Genomic DNA, 11,266 nt, shown 5'->3' with positions numbered 1-11,266 from the left:
AAAATAAGATTCCTGTCTTTGTGTCTGTCCTTTGAGAAAAGAAGAAAAAAAATGCAAAACAAAAGTTCAATGACAAGCAGACTTTTTTGAGATGGTGGTTTGAGGCTCAGTTGTGGATAGGGAGCCAAGTCTGAATTTCTGTGGCTTGTTCCTTTCCCTCAATGTTCCTTCTGTTTCTTATTTTCTTTAAATGTTTAATAAAAAAATAAAAATCTGAATTTCCAGAGGGCTTGGAGTTGAGACTGGGTTGGGCTTTCAGATTCTCCCATCTCTACACCTACCTCATTTCTCATAATTCCATATACTCCCTCCATTATACTTAAGCTTATGAGCTTCTTGTTCCTCATATACAACTTGCTAAATTTCTCTTCTGTACTTTTGGTGCTGCTATTTTCTACATTTAGATCATCATAGAATCACGGAATTTCAAAGCCGGAAAGGACACACTCAAGGTCATCTAATCCAAGCTGTACCTGAAAAAGGATATCCATTATAAGCCCGCTGTTTAATAGTCACATGATTTGATGCAATTAAACTAAAATCAACTCACTTCAAGAAGCATTTGGAAACTGTAGTCTGCTTGAAGCATCTCAAAGATGGGGAGGTCTGACCTTCTGAGACAACCCCATTCTAATTTTGGAACATATTTATCCTTAAGCAGTTTTCCCCAAAGTTAAGACCAAATCTGTAACTTCCACCCATTGTTTCTTCTAATTCTGCTAGAACCAGAATCAACCTAATCCCTGTTCCATGTGACAGCTCATTTGCTACATGATGATCAGTTGTGTCTTTCTGCATCTCCAATTTCCAAATATTTGCTACCCATGAAGGTCATTTAAAATGTGACCTAAAGCTCACTTTCTTTGAGGAAAAAAGTTCCTCTATAATTGTCCCTACCTGACTGTGCCCATTCTCTATTTGGCACATTTATACTTGGTATGTACATGTCAAATTTCATGCTAATGAACTGTGCAGGGGATTTAAAATCTTTCTTTATGATGACATTTTATTAAAATGAATGCATTGATTTTATTATTACCTTGTGCAATTAAATACACCCCCCCAAAACGAACTGTACATAATAGACTTGTAGTTTCATATACAATCCTCTTTTTATTCTTTTTATATTAATATATTTGTTGATTGCAATTATGATAAAATCAATGCAGCACTTATTATATATCCAACCCTGTGCTAGATCTAGAGTGAAATGTGAAATAAAAGATATAGTTCCTTCTCTTTAGGAAGTCAATTCTATGGTAATATATAAGTAAGGGGGATATAATGCAGCATAGATGTTATCATTCAACAAGCATTTATTAAATGCTAACTTTTAGGAATAGAAAGTCAAAAAAAGATCCTTATTCTCAAGGAGCTCATGGTATAAATATTGTGGGAAATCAACATAAAGAAAAACTTAATCTGGTTGGGACCAGTCAGTAAATGCTTTATAGTTAACTCAGGTCTTTTTAGGAAGCTTTAAAGAAAGGAAAAGATTTAGTTGGCAAGGAAGCATGGTGGAAGGGGAAAGACCTCTGTTGAAATCCCATCTCTGATATTTCCTATTGTTTTAATCTTAAGCAAATCAACCTCCGTCGGCTACAAAATTTCTCCTGTGTGAGATAAGGAGTTTGGAATAAATAGCTTCTGAGGTTCCTTTCAGACCTATATCTGTGCTCTTTGATGAGAGAATGACATTCACCATGTGATGAATAGCTGGAGATCAGAATGGAGAAGGGAAGACTATGTGACATGTAAAGTGAAAGGATCAGAAAGAAAAAAAGAAAATGTGAGCCATATGTGATATCCCTGCTAAAGGAAAGGTCAGTAGATAATAACAATGATTTTTTTTCAGTGGGGTGGCTATAAGCAGATCTATAATGAGCAATTCAGACTTGGGGAAGCTGAGAGTGTGAGGGGAAATCTGAGGGAGAGATACTGTTAGCATACAAGTCTCTGGGAGAAAAGACTTTGGAACATCAACCATTGTTGCTAGAGGGGCCATCATTGGGGCAGGGAGGACCAGAGGAGGAGGCAGGCTATCTGAATGTCAGATAGCCTGGTTTAAAGTCCTAGATGCCCTGTACTGATTATAGTTCTGACTGTAGATAGATAATACAAATTTCAAATAACATGTAACAGAAGGAAGATGACATTCATTTAGTGGTCTGGAAATGGTGATGTGGAATGAGGATAAGATTTATCATTTGAATTGGGGGAGGTAAGCCCACAGTGGAGAAAACAGTGAGGAAAGTATCATTTGCAAAGAGCTAAAATGAGAAGATGGAGCGAAGAGATTAAAAAAAGATCTAAGATAATGGAACTTTGATCACAATGGAATGAATATTTTAAAAGTCATCATGAAAGGTGAGAAATGGGAGAGGTGGAGAAGAGAAAGGAGTGGGGTTTTGGGAGACTGATCCTCCCAGACTTTTAATAATGAGTTAGTAGATTGAGAGAAATATTTGAATTTGTGAGGTGGGCAATGGATGGAGGAAGAAAAGAGGGAGGTCTTCTGTACCCAATATCTTGTATTCTTAAAAGCAACAACAAATTATGTTTTATACAGTATATATTTGAGGCAGGGAAGTGGATGGAAGAGAAGTTAAGGAGAAGATACAAGTCCCCTCACATTTTTAATACAAATAGAATGAATGAGATATTTTTTTCATCTTGTTGTTTTTCATGTCTGATTCTTGAGTTTTCTTGGCAGAGATAATGAAGTGGTTCACCATTTCCATCTCCAGCACATTTTACAGATAAGGAAATTGAGGCAAATGGGTTTTAAGTGACTTGCCCAAGATCACACAGCTAATAAGTATCTGAAGTCAGATTTGAACTGAGGATAATGAGTCTTTCTGATTCGTCTCTACATTCTACGTGGTACCTAGCTGCCACATTTCCTTTATACAGATTGTTATCTTGGTACTGGTTTTAGGGAACTAGGTGTAATCAAGTATAATTACTTTGGGCCTTTATCTAGGACATGGAAAAAAATTTATTTTACAAAATGTCTATACATAGGTATTCTTTGCAATTAGATTTTGACTATATCTGGAGTGTGTTTGTTTTCCTCCCTCCCTCCTTCCTTCCTCCCTCCCTCCCTCCCTCCCTTTCTTTCTTTCTTTCTTTCTTTCTTTCTTTCTTTCTTTCTTTCTTTCTTTCTTTCTTTCTTTCTTTCTTTCTTTTTTTCTTTCTTTCTTTCTTTTTTTCTTTTCTTCCTTAGCTACAGAATTAGCAATGTGAAAACAGGGACTAGATAGGCTCTTTATCTGGAACCCATCAAATTATCCAGAATAGAGCATCCAGTGGGGACTTAATCCAGTATATGGGGCTGACTTATTGGAAGCAACCTGGCTTCCTCAAAGAGGGCTGAATTTTCCTGCCTGCTTTCTGTGACTCTAAGAGATTAACCAGTGACTCATGCTAGGCATGGATCAAAGCAGATGCCAAGGGGATGGTTAAAATGTTAGTACAGTATGTACTGCCCTACTGTGAAAGGTGGGAAGAGTTGGGACTAGCCAGGTAGGAAAAATGAAAGCTTATTAAAGGACCTCTCTACTTGATTAATCCCTTCAAGCCATTAGAAAGAAGGTGTTTTCTAGAATTAACCAAGCAGTTCTTCTCAGGCATGAGGATTAATTAGGCATGAAAAATAGTTGGCCAGAAGCTGTGTTAGAGGAAGCCTAGCCCCCTCAAAGAAAATATTTTTTCCTTTGACTCTTTTGATGGGAGTCAGGGCAGGACAGTTCTATTTCCTTACAGACCTACTTTCTTGAGTGAGGGAGAAAATGAGGAGACTGAGGGAAAGAGCTCATCAATACTTAAAAGAAGATTGGGAAGAAAACAGGAAACAAAAGAAAATGTCCAAAATAGGAATGAAAAGAAAAAAAGATTGGAAGGCAGGATTAAAAAAAAAGAGAAAACAATGTAGAAGGAAACATTAAAAAAACAGACTGAACAAGTATGCTAAAATAACCCCATAATATAATGAAAAAGGCTTTGGTCTTAGAGTTATAATACTAGCATGTAGATAGCAGATCATTTAGTTACTCCTTTTGCAAACTTGGACATGAAACTTAATCTCTCTTAAAAAAAAGCCTAGAGTGGTATTTTGTGGTGAATGTTGAGGTTAAGTTAAAGGTGTTACTTTGCCATTTAGTAAATGCCTTTGTCCTGGGCTAATTGTACTGACTAACTATTAAAGGTAAGCATGAGAGTTCTACTTTTAGGAAGGCAGGAACGAAAAGTACCCATCACCTTCAGGGAACCAAACTACAAATTTCAGTTGTGATAGGCTTGGAAGAATAATTATAGAAGCACACTAGGGAACTTCTGAGGAATTATGGGACAAAAGGGAGCAAATATGATGTTATTACAGTACTCTTGGTCTATTTTTTCTGCAGGTGATCATAAAAACTCAGATATAAATCTGGAAGGTATTTTAAAGGTCATTGGCGCTAAACAGATGATAAAACTGAGGAAGAGTGAAGTTTAAGTTGATGTGAACTGACTACCTTGTCTGGAAGAAGCCCAAATCCTATTCTTATAGAGTAATGGGAAGTCAGTCTATTGTTAATTCATTCATTCTGTCTCCAATCTAGTTAGCATCTTTAAAGGCATTCGCAACAACCTTTGAGATATTGATTAGTCTATCTTTAGACATGTGTGGAACCTGGTCTGCCAGGTGCATTATATCTAGTTCTTTGACCCTTCTCCTTGACTTTGCACTTGAGAAACCCCAAGGGTATCTTTCCCGATAAAAGATCTGCTTTCTGATGAAGATCTTTGCTAAATTCTTTCCAGGACCAAGTCCACTCCCTCCTCAGAGTGCTTTTTCTCTAATGGCCCCTTTCTCCTTAATCTGGCTTTCTCTGATTAATCTATTCAACTTCTCTGTGGATCTAACCTGCCTATGGATGCATGCTTATGCCCCATGGCATATTCCTTTAATGGATACTTCCATTTTTTTTCCCTTTCTAACTACAAGCTGTCCCAACTTTATTTCATATTTATCACTCCTGGTACCTATTTTACCTCTTATTTTGTTTGTAAACTCTTCTATTAAATAAACCTTCCTTTTGGCAAAGAGAATGACTATTGTGAATTTGTCAAATGTTTATTTTGAACTAGGTTATGCTACTTCAGTCTCATCAAAATCACTTGCCCCAGACTGCAAGCTGGTAACTATCTAAAACAAAACTGAATCTGGGACTTCACGTCTCCATATTTGGTGGCTATCCTCTACAGTAGAGATGTCAAATCAAATAGAAATGTGGAAAACATAAGGATATAATACACAAGAATATAATAGGAATACATAAGAATCCCCACAGGTTGCCTGTTGACTTAGAAAACCACACATTTTTACATATTTCCTTTTTAAAAATTAATATATCAACAACATATGGGAACTATATTTTCATCTGAATTGGGGTGTGCTTGGGAGTGTTATGGGCTGCATATGGCCCATAGGGCCTCATGTTTGACACTTGCTAGCTCAGTACTCTACAATACTTGACTGATAATTGTTGTTCTTAAAAAGAACTGGACTCCACTCCTTAGTTATTTAAAAATGTTCCTCTGCTTTTTTACCTTTTCAGATCTCTCACTCACATCATTAACCTGAAAAACCAGATCAAAAAAGATTGGGGGTGCCCAACTGATATTTTTGAACATTTCTTCCTCTTCTTGATTTTACCCCCCCCCAAGAGAATTAAGGAAAAAATTTGTCTCCAGAATTTACTGTTGCTCATTTAATTTGGATGCTCCTTCTGGACACTACGAGATTGGGATGAGGGTGAGGAGTTTGAGGGCAGAGAAGAGGAGGAAGGAAACATAACAAAAAGAAAGAAGGAGCCCCTGTTCATAAAACTGACAATTTATTAGGTGAGGTTGAATGAACACACATGATGGAAAAGATAGGAAAAGATAGAAAAACCTGACTCCAAGTAAATGAAGCCCCATTGCATTTTTTTTTTTTAACTTAACACCTGTGAAACATACTTTCTCTTGTTTGAACAAGTGAACTAACATCAGAGGAAGCTGACTGCCTGGGGTCTGCAAGGCAGGTGCCTGGCCTCTAACCTGAAACCAGAGCCAGGGAACACCCGAGGATACTGACTCTGCAGCAGTCTTGGCCAGAGAGCCCTTATGTTTTGTGTTTTGGTGGCTTGTTGCCCCCTTCAAGTGCTGTTTTACCTTAGGGCCTTAATTAGACACAGCAGCAGCAGCGCTCTGGCCTGCTGAGTTCCCATTTCATGTGGTACCATAATAGAGCCAACATGGGAAACCAGACCTTTTTTTTATTTTCAAGGTTTTAAACAGCTTTTTTTCTCTATTAAGGGCCCCTTTTCTGTTCCCTGTTAGGTGTTATATGTACTATGATAATTTGTTTTAAATAGGTCAAATAACTGTTAATAGTAAAATATTTATTATTTTTTTTGTGTGTGTCAGGTTCCATTTACATTAGTTTTTTTGTGCTCACTTGCAAGGCTTGCTCTTAATTAAAATTCTTTTATTCATCTACTTACTCATTCAACTGAGATCCTTTCTTTTACCTCTGCTTGAGTAATCTCTCTCTCTCTTTTTCTCTCTGTATCTCTCTCTCTCTCTCTCTCTGTCTCTCTCTGTCTCTGTCTCTATCTCTGTCTCTGTCTCTCTGTCTCTCTGTCTCTCTCTCTCTCTCTCTCTTTCTCTCTCTGTATCTCTCTCTCTTCCCTGCTCTTCTTCTCCCCCTCTCTCCTGCCCCCAGCTTTTCTGTCTCTGTCCTCTATCTCTCTCTGTCTTGTTTGTCTGTCTGTCTCTCTTCCTCCCTGAAAACTATCCTAGTCTAATGGGAACTCATTTAGTGTTTCATTCAGATTTTCAGAGTTAAAGAAATGAATGCCCTTTTCTTCTTATCTCATTTCATCTAGGATAATGTTGGTATATTTTTGAAGCACAGATTCGGGTCAGAGAATCACCCACTTTTATTCAACGATGAACTCTTAGCCCTGAGACATTTTTTAGGTTTTGGAGTACCTCTCTTTTGGGGAAGCATCCTAGAGTAGCCACTCTTGTTTCTCTGGACAATTCCTTAGGAAGCAGGGAAAACTGAAGACTCTTTGAAGAAGACCAGTATGGACAATTGAGCTTCTCAGGATTGTAAGGAAAGTTATCTTGGCTTGTCTGAGTTTGGTAGGAAGGACAATAAAGGCCACACCCTGGCAAAACTGCCTAGGCAGATGTACTAAATTGACCAGCTTGGGGGGAAGGGGTAACCATTAGGCTGCAAACTCATTGGTGAGTTAAGGGATGTCCATCCCAAGTCCATCCCACTTTTTCTGACGCCAAAGGCAGATGAGAACAATTAGTATAGCCTCCATTTTTTTCCTGGACATAGTGACCGTCAATAAGCATCAATTAAGCAGGGCCCTATATTAAGTGTTAGGGATACAGAGAAAGGCAAAACCCACCACAGCAAACAGCCTTAGCCAGTTATATGGTCATTGGAACTGACCCAAGGGTTACCAGAACGAGAAGGGGAGCAGAAAAGGAAACAGGTTATGGAAGTCACCCTTTGTGTGCAATGGTCCGGAAGGAGCTTCCAGATATAGGACAGGGAGGGAAGTTAAGTTACTTGAAGTGACTTTAAAAGAAATCTTAGCTGAGATAGTAAAGTTTCAGAAGGGTCAGAGGTCTGAGTTCTCCTCCAAGTGGTCATGAAAGTCAGGCATAAGATTAAGGGCTTAAAAGTTGCAAATGAAGAAATAAAACATGACCAGAGAGTGATCAAGACAGTCTTATCTGCAGTTCTCATTCTGAAGAAAGAAGACAAGCATTTATATAATGCTTGTGTGCCAGGCATTGTGCTAAGCATCTCCCCCTGCTTTTTAAAAAAATAACATCTTTATACACATCCTGAGAGGCAGGTGCTATTGTTATTCCTATTTTCCTTTTGCAGAAGGACAGCAAGACGGCACAGTGTCTAGAATGCTGGGCTTGGAATCAAGAAGAGTTGAGTTCAAATGTGGCTTCAGATACTTCCTAGCTGTGTGATCCTGGGCAAATCACTTTATTCTGTTTGCCTCAGTTTCCTCATCTGTAAAATGAGCAGGAGGAAGGAAATGGCAAACCACTATAATATCTCTGCCAAGAAAACCCCCCAAAAGAGTCATGAAGAATTGGACATGGCTGAAAACATCTAAACAATAGCCGGTGAAAAAAACTAAGGCAAAGGGAGGTTGAGTGATTTGTCTCACAGCTAATTGGTGTCTGAGGTCAGATTTGAACTTAGCTCTGTTCATTGTGCCACTAGTTGTGTCTAAGAGCAGATTTAGCATTGTGATGTAACAGAGACCATGCCTCCAATTTTGACTCAGACCCTCCTGATTCCTTCCCAGGAGGATGGGATAGTAACCTAATAGTAACCCCATGGGTCTGTGGAGGCAAGGGATGGGGGTGTGTGAGATAGATTATTCACTTGATCAGTTTTTCTTTGTAAATTGGTAAAAGACTTAAAACAGGGCTTAGAACAATTTTGTTCCAATCGGCTCCTGTGAGTTAGGGAGCCCTAGAATCTTACCAATGAATCTCTTTGATTGGAGAAATCCCACAGAGATGACTTTGCTTTCTCCCTTCTGACTTGGATTTTTTATGTTTGGGGGTATACGTGGTCCCACAATCTCTATTTCTAGAAGCTTGGCTTTGCCTAGAATATCTTTGTTGTTGTTGAGACATTTCAGTCATGTCTGAGGCTTTGTGACCTCACTTGGGATTTTCTTGGTAAAGGTACTAGTGTGATTTGCTATTTCCTTCTCCAGCTCATTTTTACAGGTGAGGAAACTGAGACAAACAAGGTTAAGTGATTCATCTAGGGTCAGACAGCTAGTAAGTTTTTGAGGCTGGATTTGAACTCAGGAAGATGAATTTTTTTTAGTTCTGATACTGGGGCTCTATCCACTTTCTTCACTAGCTGCTCACCTGGAATAAATTAGAGGGAACCAAATGGCTTCGTTACAAAGAGGATGGTGGAATGAATGTATAGACCAGACTTGAGGATTTTAAGAAGTGAAATCAACTGGAACTTGCAACTCTTTCAATTTAATCAAAAGAGGTCCTTTTTACCACTGCCCCATTCTTTTAGAGACTTTATCTTGTTTCTTTACTTAAATAGTAAGAAATGACCTAGAGCTAACCATATTTGAGAAACATGGGGGAAATTTGAAAAAGCTGTTTACTCCCCCAAACTCTACCTAGGGGAAAGTGGAAATGTTTTCTAGATCTTTGGGGTGCCCAGGAATAAACTGAGAGAAAACTAACCTCCTCACTTGTGCATTTCTTTCAGCAAAAAAGAGGAGAAATTCTTTCCTAAGAAAAACCAGGGAAAATAATGGCAATTGATTGCCCTTGTTTCATATCTAATATTTCCAAGAAGAGGGACTGACAGTGTCAGGAGTGCCCCCAAACCCAATTAAAGGTCATGGGGAGTCTAATCTTACCTCCAGTCCTTGACTTTTCCCCTGACCTTACTAGTTGTAGAGATTGCCTGCCAAAAGCCTCATACTATTTTATGAATTGAATGGGAAGAAGAAACAGGCAACAATTCATGGTAGTTTTAGATATAAACTCAGATGCTACTATCATATTACACAACCCCCAAAGACATCCAGGGTACATACTCACAGGGTCAGAGATGGAATATCGTTATTGGTTTCAGTCATGAAAATTAGGTCCCATGGGTCTGTGCAGAAAGTAGGGATCATTCTGTTGTCTGTATATCACTGGAATTGATATACTTATGGGGTGGAGCATTCATACCCTAAAGATGACCAAAATAGGAAAGTCAGGACCCCCATTCAATTCCCGGTACCTAAATACAAAGTACTTGCAAAAGAACTCCTGGGAGTTAGTGAAGTTACAGGCTATTGAACACTTGCTGGATACTGGAATAACATGCTCCATTGTATCTGAATATAGTTTTTCTATGTGGCCAGTGAAAAAGGGAGAACTGGAAATGGAAGATGGTAGTGGCTGGTAAAAAATTGAACAAGGTAGTAGAGAAGCTACCAGCAGTAATCCTTAATATTATTATCCTAATTGAAAATATAATCAAGGGCCCTAGGAACTGGTTGGTAATAATCAACCTTGCCAATATTTCCTTTGCATGCTGATCACCAGGATCAATTTGCTTTTGCCTGGAAAGACATTCAGTACACCTTTATCACCTTCCCGCGGGGGTGCATTAAGTCGATTCTATTGATTTGAAGCCTGATTTAACAAGCTCTGTATATAGTTTACCTTGCCTCAGGGATTTTTGTGTCTTGTTACATTGAAGATATCATAATCACAAGCAAAGACTCAGAAAGTGTGCAGAAAGCCTTGATAGATATCTGTATCACTTTGGAACATGGGGTCTGGGCCATTAACCTTGAGAAGGAATAGAGATTGACTTCTGTGCATCTGTAATTTTTACAAGAAAAAAGACTGAAAAGGTCTTAATGTCTAGTGTAGAAAACATGGAAATGATATTTTTCCTTAGTGGAACCACCTACACCACTGGGTTTCCTCCAAATATCCTCATTCTGATTCCTTTGTTCTAAACACCTTCTTACTGTCCCCCACCATTCATTCTCACCCTCTTGTCCCAAGGGATTCAATTTTTTTATTATAACTTTTTACTGACAGTACATATACATGGGTAATTTTTTTTTTTTACAACATTATCCCTAGCACTCACTTCTGTTGCGACTTTTCCCTTCTCTCCCTCCACCTCCTCCCCCAGATGGCAAGCAATTCTATACATGTTAAATAGGTCACAGTATATACAATGTATGTGTGCAGGATTGAATAATTCTCTTGTTGCACAGGGAGAATTGGATGCAGAAGGTAAAAATAACCCGGGAAGAAAAACAAAAATGCAAACAGTTTACACTCATTTCCTAGTGTTTCTTCTCTGGGTGTAGCTGCTTCTGTCCATCATTGATCAATTGGAACTGAATTAGATCTTCTCTTTGTCGAAGAAATCCACTTCCATCAGAATACATCCTCATACAGTATCATTGTTGAGGTGTATAATGATCTCCAAGGGATTCAATTTAAGAGCATTGCCTGTTTTTGGTTTTTGCATTGTGTCTTCAGCACCTAGCACAGTACTCTGCAAATAGCAGGTACTCAATAAAAATTGCTTAAATTGAATTCTATTGAATTGAGGCTACTACTATATTTTACAAGTGAGTAAACTGGGCTCAGAAAGGTTCCATGACTTGCTTGGAGTCATAGCTTA

The 11,266-nt window shown here is 38.4% G+C and overlaps 1 long non-coding RNA gene across 1 annotated transcript in view; it reads left to right on the top strand.

Moving 5' to 3' along the window:
* Positions 1 to 1,582: 1,582 nt before the first annotated feature.
* The window catches only part of LOC127564875 (uncharacterized), a 64,128-nt gene continuing 54,444 nt past the window's right edge, over positions 1,583 to 11,266 (top strand). The window contains exon 1 of the long non-coding RNA XR_007954379.1: positions 1,583 to 1,823. This is a non-coding gene — a long non-coding RNA (uncharacterized LOC127564875). The remainder of the gene's footprint in view (positions 1,824 to 11,266) is intronic.

Source organism: Antechinus flavipes, chromosome 5 (genome assembly GCF_016432865.1).
Source record: "Antechinus flavipes isolate AdamAnt ecotype Samford, QLD, Australia chromosome 5, AdamAnt_v2, whole genome shotgun sequence".
Classification (NCBI taxonomy): Eukaryota; Metazoa; Chordata; class Mammalia; order Dasyuromorphia; family Dasyuridae; genus Antechinus; species Antechinus flavipes.
This window is presented reverse-complemented; position numbering and strand designations above follow the sequence as displayed.